Genomic DNA, 20,939 nt, shown 5'->3' on the forward strand with positions numbered 1-20,939 from the left:
GTGCATGTTCTTCTACCACTACTTGGTTGAAGTAATATTTTCTTTTGCAAGACCCTATTTTATAATATTTCACTAATTTAAATTGAAAAAACTTTTGAGCTAAGAACATAGTTATAGCTAAGAACACAAAACTTATGAGATTTTGAGCTTAATTACATGGTTACATTATTTAACCATAATATTTTTTTCTTGTGTGTTTTCTTCTCTATGATTGTAATCTATATTTTGTTCCATTTTATATGTCCATTGTTTAGTGTATTTACATTCTTGCATATAATTGAGGCCATCATTTGTTATTAGCTCACTTATCCTAAATAGCCTACCCTTTTAATCACCTTTGTTAGCCACCTTGAGCCTTTTAATCCCCATTTATTCTGTATTTTACCATATCACTGGCCTTAAGAAGAAAAACAAATTAATTACCCCAATTTGAATCTTTGGTTAGCATAAGATAGAAATTGTGAATTTGGGTTGATGAAAGTGAACAGTGTTTCATTGACAAAATATTGGGAATTTGGGTACCTACTCATGTGAGACCAGAAAAATAAAAAATCCATGTGCATTGATATGTTATGTTTGCTTTCATATAAAAAAAAGAAAAAAAGGAGAAAAAAAGAAGAAAAAAAAAGAAAAAAAGAGAAAGAATATATATATAATATAAATAAATAAATAACGGGACAAAATTACCCCAATGCTAAGTTTAATAAAAGATCAATGCATAGGAGATTAAATAGAAGAACATTTAAAGACATGAGTATGTGAAAAACACAAAAGTTAGACTATGGGTAGTTAGGCATGATTTTAGAAGCATAGGAAATGTGTGTGTTTAGGTGAGAACTTAGGTTAGTCAAGGATTCAATTTATAGCTTACTTGGCCATACATATATCCTCACTCTTACCTTAGCCCCATTACAACCTTGAAAAGACCTCATGATGTTTGCATTGGTATACTAAATATTTGTTGATTGGTTAGATGAAGAACAAAATCTAGAAAGCATGACTAGAGAATAGTAGAGTGATTAGCCCTAGACACTTGAGAGAGTGCATATACACTTCTAGTGAGGGTTCAATGCTTGATTCTATGGTCTCTGCTTTCATGAGCTATCTTCTTACAAGTTTACTTGTCTTTTATTGTATAATTTGAATTAGTGGAATTTGATTTATGTTTGTCTTGGAGAACTTGTTTACTTTTAACCAAGTAAGATAGACACATCTTTGCATATAGTTGCATTCACATATATAGGTTGCATCTCATGATTCTTACTTTCCCCCATTCATTTCTTTTATCTCCTTGAGCTTAGCATGAGGACAAGCTAATGTTTAAGTGTGGGGAAATTGATAAACCACTATTTTATGGTTTATCTTGTGCTAATTTGAGTGGTTTTTATCAACTCTTTGCTCACGTATTCATATAATTTGCATGATTTTACAATTCCTTCCTAATTTTGTTCTATGATTGAAAACTTGCTTCCCAAGCCTTTAAATTGTGTATTTTAATGTCCCTTTATATCATTCGATACCGTGATCTGTGTGTTCAGTGTTTTCAGGCCTTATAGGGCAGGAATGGCTTAGTGGATGGAAACGAAGCTTGCAAAAATGGAAGGAACACAAGAAATAAAGGAGACAACCAGCGAGCATCGATGTGCACGCATGGCTCACGTTTGCACGTAATTTGGAGAAATTCACATCGACCCATGCGCGTACCTGATGCGTACGCGTGTGATGAATCCAATTCACATCCCCATTCAAAAAGTGGTGAATCAGTTCTTTTGGCAAGCACACCAAAATTATCGTCAAGTAATAACCCATAGTGGAGTGGGATCGTATCCATAGAGATTGGCAAATTCAAGCAGTTTTAATGAATTGATGAATTAGTCAAGCGGAACAAGTAGATTGTGATTGCAGAATTATAATTGGCTGAAATGTAAATGGCTAAAATGTAAAGGGAAGCAATAAAGTGCAGAAATAGAAACGGAAGAATGTAAAGTGCAGAATCATAAGTGGCTTAATTGTAAATGGGAACGGAGAATTGCAGAATATAAAAATAAGCTATAAAGAAAGTGATAGATAAGAATGGAGAAATTCATTGAGATCAGGAGATGTTGTCTCTTTGGATCAATTTCAGCTTTTATCCTCTTCAATCATGCAACTCATTTAGCTCAGGGTCTGGCATGCCATGCCCTTGCTGCATACTTGACCAAGCTCTCTGAAAAGTTGAACTAGCGTGGCACGCCCAAGGTCTGGCATGCCATGCCTTTTGTGAAAAAGTGACTCTTTTGTTTGGCGTGCCACGCCACAAACTCAAGTGGCACGCCGCAATGGTTTTTGCTCTCTAAATGACACTGGCATGCCACGCCTGGAGTTCAACTGGCACGCCAAAGTGAGGAAAAGTGGATGGCGTGCCACGCCTTCGACACCAAGTGGCACGCCTCATGTATTTGGCCTCCTTCACCCTCTCTGGAAACTTATACCAGCGTGCCACGCCTAGAGGCTGGTGTGCCACGCTCATGATCTTGCCTTGGTTCCAGTAGCTGGCGTGCCATGCCTCAGCCTTCAAGTGGCACGCCATAGTGAGATTCTTGGGTTGGCATGCCTAGCCTTCGACATCAAGTGGCACGCCCAGCCCTTGCTTTGGCCTCTTTGTGCATTGGCGTGCCACGCCTGGTCGCTCAAGTGGCACGCCTAAGTGAGATTGGGAGCCTGGCGTGCCACGCCTTCGACCTCAAGTGGCACGCCCAGTCTTCAATTGCCTTCAGCACCTTCTCTGGATTTTTGTACCAGCGTGCCACGCCATGTTGCTCGAGTGGCACGCCCATACATTTGTGGACTCTTCAAGCTTAGCGTGCCACGCCTGGATCCTCAAGTGGCACGCCCAAGTGACTTTTTAGAGTTGGCGTGCCACGCCTTCGATACCAAGTGGCACGCCATAGTAAAGGTTCCTCCTGGAGTGATGGGTTGGCGTGCCACGCCCCTTGGCTCAGGTGGCACGCCCGTAGTAGCTGATGGGTTAGGAGTGCCATGCACAACATGGCGTGTCACGCCCCTTTTGTGTCCTCCATTGTTGCTCTCTGGAACTTTGTACCAGCGTGCCACGCCCAGTTCCTGGCGTGCCACGCCCATATCCATGCTTGAACTTTTCTTCTGGAATTTAGTACTGGTGTGCCACGCCAGTGCATTTTTGTGGCGTTTACTCCTAAGTGGCACACCAGTTTCACACACCCAGCTTCTTCGTTGCTTTCTTCCCATTTTTGATGCTTTTTTCACCTGAAATTCAGCACAACTTATCTCAAAGTAGTGTACCATAATATTCATCAAATAATGCATGAATTGTACGGATCAAAAGAGATTTATGCTCTTTTATGGTCCTCTTTATAAAAGAAAGAAGGGTAGATGATGCAAGTCATCACAACACCAAACTTAAGCTTTGCTTGTCCCAAGCAAATCAATGTGAGTAAGCCTTTATAACTTGAGGCCTTGGCCTTAAATGATTGCAACATGACTAAGGTTAGGACTAAGTGTTCAACGCATGTATGAATGTTTTAATGTCATGAAAAACTCTTAGATCCTTGAGGGTTCTTTCAAGTATAGGCCTCAAAGGTCCTTTCTATTGATTGTCACCTTGAAGTAGTAAGAGTTGTTTTGCTTTCTCTTTGGTTGTGCTTTCTTGACCACGACTCTTAATGTTTTATCTCAAGACAACCCTTTAATTAAGCTTTCAATTAGCACTCCCAAACCAGTTGGTTTTAGGGTACTGGGTGTTGAAACACCCCTAAGAATCTACTTGCGCAGGCCTCTTCTTGACACATCTTCACCACAAGCATCTTCTTGACACATCTTGACACATCTTCACCCTTAATGTTTCTTTCCCGTCCCAGTAGTTGATGCTCAGAGTCTTGGGTCTTTATTGCTTACTACTTCTTGGTTCTATGGATATTCAAGGAACACCCCTTAACCTTTTCTTGTTATACCTTCTAAGACTAGTTGCTATCCATGACTCATTTTCTTTTTAGTTCATTCAAAGTTCTACAATTAGTTTCTTATTTCTTAATTTGTTGGATGATCTATCTTGGCCTTGGTTTCTCTTACAATTGTTTTTGCACAACTCACAGTAACTCTTATGGAAGCAAACTCTACTTTGTTTATGTTGAAGAAGACTTGAAATACATTGCATTTTCTTTCTTGTAATCTAAAAGACTCATAAAGACTTCAAACATGAAATAAAACTAAGCAAAAAACATAAACTATCCTAGCATGATTACTTATTCTGACAGAAAGTAAATCAAACAAAAACTTAAACATGATTTCAGAAATTAGAGAGTGTCAAACATGGGACTCAACAAGCTTGAGCAGCTTCATCTTCAGTTCATTGGCCCCTTTCCTTTGTCCTTCTTCTTGGAAGGGGAGGAGCCATCTTCATCTTGCTTGGAGGAACCTTCTTGTGCCTTAGCATGCTTAGGCTTCCAAAATCCTGGCCTCCTTATATAATTCCTTTCATCATCCTTATGTTTAGCTAGAATTTTCTCTTGTCTTGCACTCAGCTCCTCCATTCCTTGCATGAACGTTGGGTATCCTGGGTTTAGAGCAGCCACGGTATTACACAAGTGATTCAGCTTTGCTTGTGTATTGATGTCATACTGCCTCCTGGAGATTTCTGGCATCATAGAGATTTCTGAATTCAGCCAGGTTCCTCTATTGCCATTTGCCTTGCTCTACTATTTTGTCCAGTGCACTTTGCACCTCTCCCAGTCAAACTGTTCTTGCTGCTCCTTCCTCATATGCTCCCAACTCCCTTGGAGTTGTTGGATGTTCTGGTTGACTTGGTTCCATTGTTGTTGCTGAGTCTCCTTGAATTGGTTGACATCTTCTCTCAGGTGGTGTAGGTCTCCCTTCATTTGGTGTACATCTCCTTGCAGTTGTTCCCAGTTGAATCCCTCTAGAAATTGTTGGTATTGGTAGTGTGGTGGTGGTGGTTGAAGTGCTAGAAAGTGAGGTTGCTCTTCTGCCTCTTCTTCTTCTTCTTCTTGTTGCACATGTGGCCCATGAGCATGAGCTCTTTGTTCTCTGTCCCTCTGAAGTGGGTTAATAGCTACCACTTTGGCCATCTTCTTAGCAGTTATGAATTTGTCTTGCTTCACTAGCATCTCATCAATGATCTTTTCAACTCCAGCCTTATCACATAGCCTCTGTATGATGCTGGGGAATGCCAACCTTGTGTTGTCACTGGTGCTTTTCAGCACTTTGTTAATGTTGTTGGCAATTAGCTCCCCCACATTGACATTCTCACCTTTCATGATGCTGTATATGAGCACAGCTCTCTCCTTCGTCACCTCTGATGTGTTGGACGTGGGAATTAGGAACCTCCTCACAAATTCCAGCCACCCTCTAGCTTGGGGACTTAGATCTCTTCTTCTCAATTAGTTCGGTATCCCATCCTTATCATTTATCCAATGCACATTCAGCACACAGATCTTGTTCAGGATTTCATCAAATCCAGGGTCTTGTTGCTTCATTCTTTCTTCATAGCTCCGGGTGGAGCTTTTCCTCTTCACCATTAGCATCCTCTCTATGCTGGAGGGACTATAGTCAATGGACTTTCCCCTCACATAGCTAATGTAGCCATAGTGTTGTCCTGGTTGAGGCACATCGTTAGTATAAAACTCCCTCACCAAGCTTTCTACTGCCTTCCTTGGTGGGGTGCATAGGAGTGACCAGCCCCTATTGTTGATCTCAAGATGCTTGTTCTTCCCTAATTGGAACCCAACATCTGGAATGATTACCCTCTCACTCACCCAACCATAGAATTGATTTTGGTTGAATACGGAGAGGAACTTGTATTCATTGAAAGATGAGCTTGAAGATTCAGAAGTTGGTTCCTTGGTTTTTCTTTTCTTTGAGGCTGATCTTTTTGGTGGTGCCATTAGGTTGAGAGAGTGTATTTGAGGTTAAAAAAAATTGGGGGAGGTTGCAAGAGATGCAAGCAAAACAAGATTTTTCTTTATCACCAAACTTAGGACTTGATTGTCCCAATCAAGAGAAATGAAAGAAGTAGGGGAAGAGAGGTAGCGGAAGGCAAAAAGAGAAAAGAAGAAGAAAGGTGTTTGGATTCTTTTTCGTGTGTGATTAGGGGTTTGAAGTGGGAGAAGAGTTTGGGAAGGTGGGGCTTTTATAAGGGGTGAAGAGTGTGATATGAATGGTGAGAAATAAAAAGGGTTAAATGTTTTCCCACTTGGGGAGTGGCGCCTAGCGTGGGAAGAGGCGCCAACTCTTATCTCACTGTGTCTTCTGCATGTGTTGAGTTCCAAAGTATAAGTACACTTTGACTTCCTTGCTTTGTGAGTTATTCACCATATGGGTCTCATCTTTTCTCCTGAAATTGAAATTGAAACCCATTAGTAATAACAAAAGAATCCTTCACATTCCTTCTTATTATGGGTAATTCGGATTGCAACTGATGGGTGTCCCTTGGGACATCAAACTTAATCCTTTAGCATCTTAATAAATTGGTTCCATCATTGTGTATTTAATGTGTTCATAAGGATGAAATAACCCCAATCTTTTCATTTTTTTTTTATTCTAATCTCCTCTGAACACATTAAACCACGTTCATGCTCATGCCCAAAACATTAAGTGCTTTCAAATTGGGTAAACTTGGGCTTGCTAGGTGATCCTTGGTGGTGGCCACACCAAACTTAATCTCTGGGCTTACTCTTCAAAATTAAGCTATTAAAATGGTTGTAAGCCTAGATTAAGTGGGTGAGTGGCCATACCAAGCTTAGCATTTTGGCTAGTTCTCAGCCCATTTACTCATCATTAGTAATGCATTCATCAAGTTGCAATTCCAGAATAAAAAGAAATAAAAGGGTGTAAGAGTATTCTAACAAACAAAGCTAGTATTAAACTTCCTAACCTACTATTGCAGTCTAATTCTAATTGGTAATGTAACATAGATGTGAAACTGAAACTTAAACTATCTAAAGCAATGAATTTTAAACTACTTCTAAGAAAAAGAATAAATCAAAAAGGATAAAGTGTTGGGGTGCCTCCCTACAAGCGCTTCTTTATTGTCACTAGCTTGACACTCCTCCATCTTTAGTTGAGCTTGTGGCTCACTCTCTGCTCCTCTAAGGAGCCTCCCAAGTAGTGTTTGAGTCTATAGCTATTGACAGTGAAAGTTCTCTGAGTCTTGTCCTCCATAAGCTCTGCATGACCATAGGAAAACACCTTGAGTATGGTGAATAGTCCTGACCATCGAGACTTAAGTTTCCCAGGGAAGAACTTGAGTCTTGAGTTGTACAGCAGCACTTTTTGTCCTTCAGTGAACTCCCTTCATGCTATTTTTTGATCATGCCACCTTTTTGTGTTTTCTTTGTAGATTTTTGCATTCTCATATGCTTGATTTCTAAATTCCTCCAGCTCATTGAGTTGCATTAATCTTCTTTCTCTAGCAGCTTGCTCATCATAGTTTAGCATTTTTAGAGCCCAAAAAGCTCTATGCTCAAGTTCAACTGGTAAGTGACAAGCCTTGCCATATACCAGTTGGTATGGGGACATCCTAATGGGTGTCTTGTAGGCTGTCCTGTAGGCCCACAGTGCATCATCCAGCTTCTTAGACCAATCCTTTCTTGAGCTTCCAACAGTTTTTTCAAGAATTCTCTTTAGTTCTCTGTTTGAGATTTCAGCTTGTCCGTTGGTCTATGGATGGTATGGAGTTGGCACCTTGTGCTTGACTCCGTACCTGAGAATGAGTGTTTTTAGTTGTTTGTTGCAGAAGTTTTTCCCTCCATCACTGACGAGAGCTCTAGGAACTCCAAATCTGCTGAAAATGTTCCTTCTCAAGAAGCTTATCACAACTTTGTTGTCATTTGTCGTAGTGGCTACGGCTTCTACACATCTTGAGACATAATCAACAGCCACCAATATGTAACTATTTGAGTAGGAGGTTGGGAAGGGTCCTATAAAATTAATCCCCCATACATCAAATAGTTCTAGCTCTAGTATGAATTGCTGTGGCATCTTATTTCTCTTGGTTAGATTACCGGCTCTTTGGCACTCATCACATCTTGACACCAATTCCTTGGCACCCTTGAATATTGTTGGCCAGTAAAATCCGGATTGAAGCACTTTTGCTGCTGTTCTTTCTCCACTGAAGTGGTCTCCATATGCAGATCCATGGTACTGCCATAACACTTCCTGACCTTCTTCATGGGAGATACACCTTCTCAAGATCCCATCAGCACACTTTTTGAGCAAATAGGTGTCATTCCAGATGTAGTGTTTGGCATCCTTGACTAGCTTTCTTCTCATGTGTTTATTGATGTTGGTTGGTAGTTCCCCAATAGCCTTGAAGTTAGCTATGTCTGCAAACCAAGTGACTACTCGGATCATCATCAACTGCTCATCAGGGAAGCTTTCATTTACTGCAACTTGGTGTGTCTCTTCTTCTTCTTATGGAATCCTTGAGAGATGGTCAGCTACCTTATTCTCTGCTCCGCTCCTATCTTTAATTTCAATGTCGAATTCTTGAAGCAGCAGAATCCATCTTATTAATCTGGGCTTAGATTCTTGTTTGGTAAGCAAGTATTTGAGTGCTGCATGATCAGTGAATACAATTACTTTAGAGCCAATAAGATATGATCTAAACTTATCAAAAGCAAAGACTATGGCTAAAAGTTCTTTCTCCGTGATGGTATAGTTCCTTTGATTCTCATTAAGGACTTTGCTAGCATAGTAAATAACATGTACTAGCTTGTCTTTCCTCTATCCTAGAATAGCACCAACAGCAAAATTAGATGCATCACACATTAATTCAAAGAGAAGATCCCAGCTTGGTGGTGCTATAATAGGTGTAGAGGAGAGTCTCTTCTTAAGCTCATCAAAGGCTACCATGCACTCTCTATCAAAAACAAAGGGAGTATTTGAGACAAGTAGGTTGCTAAGGGGTTTTGCAATCTTTGAAAAGTCTTTGATAAACCTCCTATAGAATCCAGCGTGTCCCAAAAAACTTCTGATTGCCTTGACATTACACGGTGGAAGTAATTTCTCAATTACTTCCACTTTTACCTTGTCTACTTCTATACCATTTTTTGAAATCTTGTGACCAAGAACCACTCCTTCAGTTCCCATAAAATGGCACTTCTCCCAGTTCAAAACCAGGTTGGTTTCTTGGCACCTTTTTAGAACAAGAGGAAAATGGCATAAGCAATCAGAATATGAGTTTCCAAACACAAAAAAGTCATCCATGAATACTTCTATGAACTTCTCAACCATGTCCGAAAAGATGGAGAGCATGCACCTTTGGAATGTTGCAGGTGCATTGCACAATCCAAAGGACATTCTCCTGTAAGCAAAAACACCATATGGACAAGTAAATGAAGTTTTTTCCTAATTCTTGTGGTCTACAACGATTTGATTGTTGCCCGAATACCCATCCAGGAAGCCATAATACTCATGTCCTGCAAATCTTTGAAGCATCTGGTCCATGAAGGGTAGGGAAAAGTGCTCTTTCTAGGTGGCTTCATTGAGTTTCCGATAGTCAATGCACATACGCCATCCGGTCACTGTCCTTGTGCGTATTAGTTCATTCTTCTCATTTGAGACAACAGTGATCCCTCCCTTCTTTAGGACTACTTGCACCGGGCTTACCCAAGGGCTGTCTGAGATAGGGTAGATCACCCTTGCTTGCCACAATTTCAAGTGTTCTTTTTGAACCACGTCATTCATGGTTGGGTTCAGCCTCCTTTGTTGTTGCCTTGAAGGTTTGGCATCTTCTTCAAGTAGGATTTTGTGCATGCACATTGAAGGACTGATCCCTTTTAAATCTACAAGTGTCCAGCCTATGGCATCCATGTGTTGTCTCAGCACTTGGATAAGATTCTCTTCTTGCTCCTCACTCAGACTCGAATTTATGATTACTGGGTAAGTGTTGTTGGCACCCAAAAATGCATATTTCAAGATGGATGGTAAGGTTTTCAATTCTAGTTTTGGTGCCTCTGCTTCTTTGTTATCTACGGTGGTTGATATGATTGGATTCTTCATGGTTCCTTGTGGTGGTTCTCTGTTTGATGCTTGTTCCAGCTCAATAGTTCCTTTATATTGTTCTTCTTCCAGGACTCCTTGAACTATCTGTTCCATGGTGTCTACCGTCATGCATTCTCCTATGGATTCTTTGGGGTAACTCATTGCTTTAAAGACGTTGAAGACCATCTTCTCTTCATGCAATCTCAAGACTAGTTCCCCGTTTTGCATATCAATGATGGCTCTAGCAGTAGCTAGAATGACCTTCCTAGGATGATTGATGTGTTGGCTTCTTCTTCCATATCCAGCACAACAAAATCAGCTGGGAAAATGAATTCCCCTACTTTCACTAACATGTCTTCCACCACCCCATATGGAAACTTAAGTGTTCTGTCAGCCAATTGGGGTGCCATTCTTATTGGCTTGGCTTCCTCAATCTTCATCCTTCTCATCATGGTTAAGGACATGAGATTTATGCTAGCTCCCAAGTCACACAAGGCTTTCTCAATAGTGATATCCCCTATGATGCAGGGGATTTGGAAACTTCCTAGGTCCTTCATCTTCTGAGGTAGCTTCTTTTGTATGATGGCGCTACATTCCTCAGTTAGTACTATGGTCTCCTTTGCCTCCCAGTTCCTTTTTCTTGTTATAAGCTCTTTCAAGAATTTGGCATATAGTGGCATTTGTTCCAATGCATCAGTAAATGGTATGTTGATTTGGAGCTTCTTGAATATCTCTAGGAACTTAGAGAATTGGCCATCCTTCCTATCTTTTCCAAGTCTTTGTGGGTATGGTGCCTTTGGCACATAGGGCTTCATGACTGGTTTTGGTGAAGGTGTAGCAAGGGTCTCTTCTTCATTCCTATTCCCATGCTTGTCTGCAACTTCTTCTTCGTGGTTGTCTTTTCTTGGGGTTCCTTCCTCTACAACTTTTCCACTTCTTAGTGTAATAGCCTTGCATTCCCCTCTTGGGTTGGCCATGGTATCACTGGGAAATGTGTGTGTAGGCAGTGGGATTTTCTTGGATAAGATCCATACTTGTGCTTCCAACTTTGAGATTGCTGCACCTTGATTTTTCAGATTTGATCTGTATTCTTCTTGATTGGTGGTGCATGAATTGTGAATCACACTTTTCACAACTCGTACCACTAACCAGCAAGTGCACTGGGTCGTCCAAGTAATACCTTACGTGAGTAAGGGTCGAATCCTATGGAGATTGTTGGCTTGAAGCAATCTATGGTTATCTTGTAACTCTTAGTCAGGATATCAATTATATTTATCAGTTTGAATTGCAAAAAATAAGAGAGCATGAACTAGATACTTGTTATGCAGTAATGAAGAATATGTTGGAGTTTTGGAGATGCTCTGTCTTCTGAATCTCTGCTTTCTCCCTGTCTTCTTCTTCACGTACGCAAGGTTCCTCCTATGGCAAGCTGTGTATTGGTGGATCACCATTGTCAATGGCTACCATCCGTCCTCTCAGTAAAAAAGGTCCATGTGCGCTGTCACCGCACGACTAATCATCTGTCGGTTCCCACTCATGCTGGAATAGGATCCATTGATCCTTTTGCATCTGTCACTACGCCCAGCCCTTGTGAGTTTGAAGCTCGTCAAAGTCATTCAATCCCTGAATCCTACTCAGAATACCACAGACAAGGTTTAGACTTTCCAGATTCTCAAGAATGCTGCCAATGGATTCTAGCTTATGCCACGAAGATTCTGATTAAGGAATCCAAGAGATATTCATTCAATCGAAGGTAGAACGGAGGTGGTTGTCAAGCACGCGTTCATAGGTTGAGGATGATGATGAGTGTCACGGATCATCACATCCATCATATTGAAGTGCGAATAAACATCTTAGATAGAAACAAGCGTGTTTGAATAGAAAACAGAAATAGTTACATTAATTCATCGAAATACAGCAGAGCTCTTCACCCCCAACAATGGAATTTAGAGACTCATGCCATCAGAGATTACAAAGTTCAGATCTAAAATGTCATGAGGTCCAAAATAAATCTCTAAAAGTTGTTTAAATACTAAACTAGTAACTTAGGTTTACAGAAAATGAGTAAACTATGATAGATAGTGCAGAAATCCACTTCTAGGGCTCACTTGGTGTGTGATGGGGCTGAGACTTAAGCTTCTCACGTGCCTGGGCTGTTTTGGGCGTTCAACGTCAGGTTGTAACCTGTTTCTGGCGTTTAACTCCAACTTGTAACTTGTTTCTGGCGTTGGACACCAGACTGCAACATGGAACTGGCGTTGAACGCCAGTTTACGTCGTCTATCCTTGAGCAAAGTATGGACTATTATCTATTGCTGGAAAGCCCTGGATGTTTACTTTCCAACGCAATTAGAAGCGCACCAATTGGACTCTTGTAGCTCCAGAAAATCCATTCCGCGTGCTGAGAGGTCAGAATCCAACAGCATCAGCAGTCCTTTTTCAGCCTGAATCAGATTTTTGCTCAGCTCCCTCAATTTCAGCCAGAAAATACCTGAAATTACAGAAAAACACACAAACTCATAGTAATGTCCAGAAATATGAATTTTTCCTAAAAACTAATGGAAATATACTAAAAACTAACCAAATCATACTAAAAACTATATGAAATTAACCCCAAAAAGCGTATAAAATATCCGCTCATCAATTGGCGTCTATCCTTCTTTCAGTCTGTGCTTATCTCTACATAAGGGTGAAGACTGCTCCTGTAATCTGTGATGACAGTTGTGCTATTGCAGCCTCCATCCTCTCAAAGTTACTCTTAATTTCACATGGTTGCATAGTTGAGGGTGGTGTGTCTTGATAGAGGTTGTTGTGTATTAGTTGGTTGCCATGGTATAATGCGTTTTGTGAGTTATGGTAAGGTCTAAGGTTGCATGTTTGATGGTTGGGGTTGTGAGTGTTGTGTTGATCTGAGGGGTAAGGTTTGTTGTGGTCCTGGTTGTGGTTTTGCTGGTTTCCCCAACTAAAATTTGGGTCGTTCTTCCAACCTGGGTTGTATGTCTTAGAGTTTGGGTCATATGGTGGTCTGGATGAGTTGTTCACATAATTAGCTTGTTCCCAGTCACCTTCAGGTTCTGATGCATTTCCTTCTTATAGAGGAGTTTGATCTTGTATGGCTGAGACTTGATTAGCCTCCATCTTCTTGGTTAAGGCCGCTATTTGTGCTGCAATTGCCTTGTTTTGAGCTAACAAAGCATCTACAGAGTTGAGTTTTAGCACTCCTTTCTTCTTAGTTCTTTCTGAAGCATAGAAATACTCATTTTTAGCTACAGTCTCGATGACATCTATGGCTTCCTCAATGGTTTTCTTCTTGTTGAGTGAGCCTCCTGAAGAATGATCCACGACCTTCTTTAATTCATATGATAGCCCTTCATAGAAGATGTGTAGTTGTACCCACTCGTTGAACATTTCTGGTGGGCACCTTCTTGTCAAATCTTTGAATCTCTCCCAGGCCTCGTAGAGTGTTTCTCCATCTAGTTGTCTGATAGTTTGTACCTCAGCTCTTAGCCTATTGATTCTTTGTGGGGGGGTAAAATCTGGCAAGGAATTTGTTTACAACATCCTCCCATGTGGTTAGGCTCTCCTTGGGAAATGATTCCAGCCACTTTGCCGCCTTATCTCTGAGTGAGAAAGGGAACAAGAATAGCTTGTAAATGTTAGGGTGTACCCTATTAGATTTCACAGTATCATATATCCTCAAGAATGTGTTGAGATGTTGATTAGGGTCTTCTTGGGCACTTCCTCCATATGAACAATCATTCTGGACAAGTGTGATGAGCTAAGGTTTCAACTCAAAATTGTTAGCATAGATTGTTGGCTTTAGAATGCTACTGCCATAATTTCCTAGATTTGGGTTGATATAGGAGCCTAAGACTTTCCTTTCTTGCCCAACATGATTGCCAGCTTCCTCTCCAACATGGTTATGTGCTTCTTCTTCCATGGTGGTTTCTAGATCTTCCTCCACTTCTTCTTCTCCAACTATGCCTTTGCCTCTGGCCTCCCTCCTTAGTCTAAGGAATGTCCTCTCAGGTTCACTATCAAAAGGAGATACAGTCTCTCCTCTTTTACCTGTCATACACTTAGCAAATAACCAGCAGGGAACAAGTAAAGTGAAAGAAAATCTTGTTGAGATTAGTGGTTATCTTTGTTGATACAATTAATCAAAGAGTTAGAAGAGTGGAAATATGGACAATAGATAACTAAAAGAAATAGAACTCAGAGTAGAGATGAAAGAAAAATAAAAGCACTAAGAAAAATAAAATAACAAGAAACCTAAATTGCTTAATCTAGCTCTCCAATCAATTTAATCACTGTTAAATTTAAGCCAATCCCCGGCAACGGCGCGATAGAACTTGATGAATCCAATTCACACCCCCATTCAAAAAGTGGTGAATCAGTTCTTTTGGCAAGTGCACCAAAATTATCGTCAAGTAAAAACCCACAGTGGAGTGGGATCGTATCCACAGAGATTGACAAATTCCAACAGTTTTAATCAATTGATAAATTAGCCAAGCGGAACAAGTAGATTCTGATTGCAGAATTATAATTGGCTAAAATGTAAACGACTAAAATATAAAGGGAAGCAATAAAGTGCAGAAATGGAAACGGCAGAATGTAAAGTGTAGAATCATAAATGGCTTAATTGTAAATGGGAATGGGAAATTGCAGAATGTAAAAATAAGCTATAAAGAAAGTGATAGAAAAGAATGGGGAAATTCATTGAGATTAGGAGATGTTGTCTCTTTGGATTAACTTCAGCATATATCCTCTTTAACCATGCAACTCATTTACCTCTTGGCAATCATGATTGATTAAGCCCCAATCCGTTGGTGACTCAATCTCTCAGATCTTGATCAATAGCCAATTCCTTGATCTAATTGTTCATGAAGAGAGATATGCTTGGTCCCTCATTATACCACTCATCATCATAGGTCCAAGTAGAGGGAGGATTATATGTCACCATATCCAAACACCAAAACCCAAATCCTACTCAAGTGTGAGAAGGGATTTCAAGCATGGTTTCATGTTTCCTTTCCCAAGGTTCCCATGAAACCCAAATTGTATTCAATCTCTTTTCCAAGATGATTGAATACTAAGCATTAAGAACGAAATTCCTTCTAGCAAATCAAAGAGAAGATGAAGAGAAGAAGAATTTCACTATCATCAATCCATTAAGTACAACAGAGCTCCCTCTTTCAATAAGAGGGAATTTAGCTACTCATAGCTCAAAGAAAAGTGCTCTAAAGTAAAGAAGATGATGAAGTGTAAAAGTGGATCCAAAACTAGTCTTTCTAACTGCTTAACCCCCTCTTCAGTACTTCTCGGGGGTATTTATACTACTCCTAGCAAAAATAAAAGAATTACAAAAGTGAAAAAGAAAAATTATATTTTGGAGGGAAAAGAAACTCCATAGGTGTGACTTCCCAGCTAGCGTGTGGTTTGCGCTCCAGTGGCGTGTCACGTGCTCCCTCAATTCTGGCTTGGCGTGCCACGCCCAGTCCCTCAAGTGGCATGCTCATCTTTATAACAACCTTGGAGTGCCACGCCTTCGAGCTCAAGTGGCACGCTGATGAGCGGATAATTTATACGCTTTTTGGCATTGTTTTTACATAGTTTTTAGTATGATTTAATTAGTTTTTAGCATATTTTTATTAGTTTTTAAATAAAAATCACATTTCTGGACTTTACTATGAGTTTGTGTGTTTTTCTGTGATTTCAGGTATTTTCTGGCTGAAATTGAGGGACTTGAGCAAAAATCTGATTCAGAGGCTGGAGAAGGATTGCAGATGCTATTGGATTCTGACCTCCCTGCACTCAAAGTGGATTTTCTGGAGCTACAAGAGTTCAAATGGCGCGCTCTCAATTGCGTTGGAAATTAGATATCTAGGGCTTTCCAGAAATATATAATAGTTCATACTTTGCCCGAGTTTAGATGACGCACACTGGCGTTCAACGCCAGCATTCTGCCCTATTCTGGAGTTAAACGCCAGAAATAGGTTACAAACTGGCGTTTAACTCCAAGGAAGACCTCTACACGTGAAAGCTTCAATGCTCAGCCCAAGCACACACCAAGTGGGCCCGGAAGTGGATTTTCTGCATCATTTACTCATCTCTGTAAACCCTAGTAACTAGTTTAGTCTAAATAGAACTTTTTACTATTATTTTTAGATCGAATCTTTTGATCATTTTTAGATCTCTAGACCTCCCTGGGAGGCTGGCCACTCGGCCATGTCTACTGATGAGCGGATAATTTATACGCTTTTTGACATTGTTTTTAGTATGTTTTTAGTAGGATCTAGTTACTTTTAGGGATGTTTTCATTAGTTTTTATGTTAAATTCACATTTCTGGACTTTACTATGAGTTTGTGTATTTTTCTGTGATTTCAGGTATTTTCTGGCTGAAATTGAGGGACTTGAGCAGAAATCAGATTCAGAGGTTGAAAAAGTACTACTGATGCTGTTGGATTCTGACTTCCCTGCACTCAAAGTGGATTTTATGGAGCTACAGAACTCGAAATGGCGCGCTTCCAATTGCGTTGGAAAGTAGACATCCAGGGCTTTCCAGAAATATATAATAGTCTATACTTTGGCCAAGAATTGACGACGTAAACTGGCGTTTAACGCCAGCCTTCTGCCCAAATCTGGCGTCCAGCGCCAGAAAAGGATCCAAAACCAGAGTTGAACGCCCAAACTGGCACAAAAACTGGCGTTCAACTCCACAAATGGTCTCTGCACGTGCTACACTTCAGCTCAGCCCAAACATACACCAAGTGGGCCCAGGAAGTGGATTTATGCATCAATTACTTACTCATGTAAGCCCTAGTAGCTAGTTTATTATAAATAGGACCCTTTACTAGTCTTTTTGACCATCTTGGATTGTATTTTGATCCTGTGATCACGTTTTGGGGGCTGGCCATCTCGGCCATGCCTGGACCTTCACTTATGTATTTTCATACGGTAGAGTTTCTACACTCCATCGATTAAGGTGTGGAGCTCTGCTGTCCCTCAAAGATTAATGCAAAGTACTACTATTTTCTATTCAATTCTTCTTATTTCACTTCTAAGATATCCATTCGCACCCAAGAACGTGATGAAGGTGATGATTATGTGTGACGCTCATCATCCTTCTCCCTTATGAACGCGTGCCTGACAAACACTTCTGTTCTACATGAATTAAGCTAGAATGAATATCTCTTAGATCTCCCAACCAGAATCTTTGTGGCGTAAGCTAGAATGATGGCGGCATTCAAGAGAATCCGGAAGGTCTAAACCTTGTCTGTGGTATTCCGAGTAGGATTCAATGATTGAATGACTGTGACGAGCTCCTAACTCGCGATTGCAGGGCGTTAGTGACAGACGCAAAAGGATTGTAAATCCTATTCCAGCATGATCGAGAACCGACAGATGAATAGCCGTGCCGTGACAGGGTGCGTGAGCATATTATTCACTGAGAGGATAAGATGAAGCCATTGACAAGGGTGATGCCTCCAGACGATTAGCCGTGCCGTGACAGGGCATTGGATCATTTTCCCGTGAGATGACCGAAAGTAGCCATTGACAGTGGTGATGTATCACATAAAGCCAGCCATGGAAAGGAGTAAGACTGATTGGATGAAGATAGCAGGAAAGCAGAGGTTCAGAGGAACGAAAAGCATCTCCATTCGCTTATCTGAAATTCCTACCAATGATTTACATAAGTATTTCTATCCCTATTTTATTATATAGTATTCGAAAACACCATTATCACTTTATATCTGCCTGACTGAGATTTACAAGGTGACCATAGCTTGCTTCATACCAACAATCTCCGTGGGATTCGACCCTTACTCACGTAAGGTATTACTTGGACGACCCAGTGCACTTGCTGGTTAGTTGTATCGAAGTTGTGACAAATTATGAATTAAGATCAGAGCGCCAAGCTTTGGAGCCATTACCAGGGATTGTTTAAGCCTGGACATCACAATTTCGTGCACCAAGTTTTTGGCGCCGTTGCCGGGGATTGTTTGAGGTTGGACAACTGACGGTACATCTTGTTGCTCAGATTGGGTAACTTTCTTTTCGTTTTCTTTTCAAAAAAGTTTTCAAAAATTTTTTCAAAAACTCTTCTTTTGTTTTCGAAAAAAAAAATGTTTTCAAAAATTTTTCTTCAGAATTTTTAAGAATGAATTCTAGTGTTTCATGAAGCATGTGAAGCCTGGCTTGCTGTAAAGCCATGTCTAAATTCTTTTGGACTGAGGCTTCCAAACCATCAGAGGTAAGTTACATACTTGATAAATGATGAGCAGCAATTTGTTATCAAGATCAATATACTCTGATGTTAAATGCTGAAGCTTGGCTGGCCATTGGCCATGTCTAGTGTTTTGGACTGGAGCTTTCATTGAAAGCTTGGCTGGCTAGTGAGCCATGTCTAATTCCTGGACTGAAGCTTTAGACTAAGAATGCAAGATTCCTGGAATTCATATTAAAAATTTTGGAATCCTTATTTTTCTTTTTCATATAATTTTCGAAAAAAAAAATTTAGAAAATCATAAAAATCAAAAATATTTTTCTGTGTCTTGTTTGAGTCTTGAGTCATATAATAAGTTTGGTGTCAATTGCATGTGCATCTTGCATTTTTCGAAAATTCATGCATTCATAGTGTTCTTCATGATCTTCAAGTTGTTCTTGGTAAGTCTTCTTGTTTGATCTTGATGATTTTTTGTTTTGTGTCTTTTCATGTTTATCATATGCATTCTTGAATTCTTCGTGCGTAAGCATTAAATAATTCTAAGTTTGGTGTCTTGCATGTTTTCTTTGCATTAAAAATTTTTCAAAATTACGTTCTTGATGTTCATCTTGACATTCATAGTGTTCTTGGTGTTCATCTTGACATTCATATCATTCATGCATGCATTCATTGTTTTGATCTAAAAATTTCATGCATTGCATAATTTTCATGTTTTTCATAAATATTTCAAAAATCAAAAAAATATCTTTCCTTTTTTCTCTCATCAAATTCGAAAATTTGGATTGACTTTTTCAAAAATTTTTAAAATCAAATTGTTTTTCATGAGTCAAATCAAATTTTCAATTTGAAAATCTTATCTTTTTCAAAATCTTTTTCAAAAATCAAATCTTTTTCAAAATTCTTAATTATTTTCGAAAATTCCAAAAATATTTTTCAAAAATCTTTTTCTTATTTTTATAACAAATTTTCGAAAATAACATAATCAATTAATGTTTTGATTCAAAAATTTGAAGTTTGTTACTTGCTTGTTAAGAAAGATTCAAACTTTGAGTTCTAGAATCATATCTTGTGATTTCTTATGAATCAAGTCATTAATTGTGATTTTAAAAATCAAATCTTTTTCAAAAACTAATTTCTATCATATCTTTTCAAAAATATCTTCTCATCTTATCTTTTTCAAAAATATCTTTTCAAAATATCTTTTCTAACCTCCTAACTTCTTATCTTTTTCAAAATTTGTTTCAACTAACTAACTAACTTTTTGTTTGTTTCTTAACTTTTTCAAAACTACCTAACTAACTCTCTCTCTCTCTCTATTTTCGAAAATATCTTCCCCCTTTTTCAAAATTTCTTTTTAATTAACTAATTATTTTTAATTTTTATTTTTGATTTCAAAAAAATTTTCGAAAAAAAAATTACTAAACATTTTTCAAAAACTATTTTCAAAAATCACTAACTCTTTTTCAAAATAATTTTCGAAAAATTTCCCTCCCCCATCTTACTCTATTTATTCATTCATATCCTAACATCTCATCTCACATCTCTTCCATTCGTACAGTTGTGCTTCTTCCTTTACATTACATTCTTTGTCTCCCCCTCTTCTTCCACTTACATAAGGGAACCTCTATACTGTGGTAAAGAGAATCTCTATTATTATTATTATTTTTCTGTGCCTTCTTCTTTGTCATATGAGCAGGGACAGAGAAAAAGGCATTCTTGTTGAAGCTGATCCAGAACCTGAAAGGACTCTGAAGAGAAAATTGAGAGAAGCTAAAATACAACAATCCAGAGATAACCTTTCAGAAATTTTCGAACAGGAAAAGGAGATGGCAGCCAAAAATAATAATAATGCAAGGAGAATGCTTGGTGACTTTACTGCACCTAATTCCAATTTACATGGAAGAAGCATATCCATTCCTGCCATTGGAGCAAACAACTTTGAGCTGAAACCTCAATTAGTTTCTCTGATGCAGCAGAACTGCAAGTTTCATGGACTTCCATCTGAAGATCCTTTTCAGTTCTTAACTGAATTCTTGCAGATATGTGATACTGTTAAGACTAATGGAGTAGATCCTGAAGTCTACAGGCTCATGCTTTCCCCTTTTGCTGTAAGAGACAGAGCTAGATTATGGTTGGATTCTCAACCTAAAGACAGCCTGAACTCTTGGGATAAGCTGGTCACGGCTTTCTTAGCCAAGTACTTTCCTCCTCAAAAGCTGAGCAAGCTTAGAGCTGATGTTCAAACCTTCAGACAGAAAGAAGGTGAATCTCTCTATGAAGCTTGGGAAAGATACAAACAGTTGACCAAAAAGTGTCCTTCTGACATGCTTTCAGAATGGACCATCCTGGATATATTCTATGATGGTTTATCTGAGCTATCAAAGATGTCACTGGACACTTCTGCAGGTGGATCCATTCACCTAAAGAAAACGCCTGCAGAAGCTCAAGAACTCATTGACATGGTTGCTAATAATCAGTTCATGTACACTTCTGAAAGGAATCCTGTGAATAATGGGACGCCTATGAAGAAGGGAGTTCTTGAGGTTGATACTCTGAATGCCATATTGGCTCAGAATAAAATATTGACTCAGCAAGTCAATATGATCTCTCAGAGTCTGCATGGAATGCAAGCTGCATCCAACAGTACTCAAGAGGCTTCTCCTGAAGAAGAAGCTTATGATCCTGAGAACCCTGC

At 39.4% G+C, this 20,939-nt stretch overlaps 1 non-coding gene across 1 annotated transcript; it reads right to left on the reverse strand.

The window, feature by feature from the left end:
* Positions 1–20,466: 20,466 nt before the first annotated feature.
* LOC148561407 (small nucleolar RNA R71) lies at positions 20,467–20,574 on the reverse strand. The gene has a single exon (XR_015888191.1). It is a non-coding gene; the product is annotated as a small nucleolar RNA R71 (small nucleolar RNA).
* Positions 20,575–20,939: the final 365 nt, after the last annotated feature.

This window comes from Arachis ipaensis, chromosome B6 (genome assembly GCF_059453495.1).
Source record: "Arachis ipaensis isolate K30076 ecotype BB chromosome B6, ASM5945349v1, whole genome shotgun sequence".
Taxonomy (NCBI): Eukaryota; Viridiplantae; Streptophyta; class Magnoliopsida; order Fabales; family Fabaceae; genus Arachis; species Arachis ipaensis.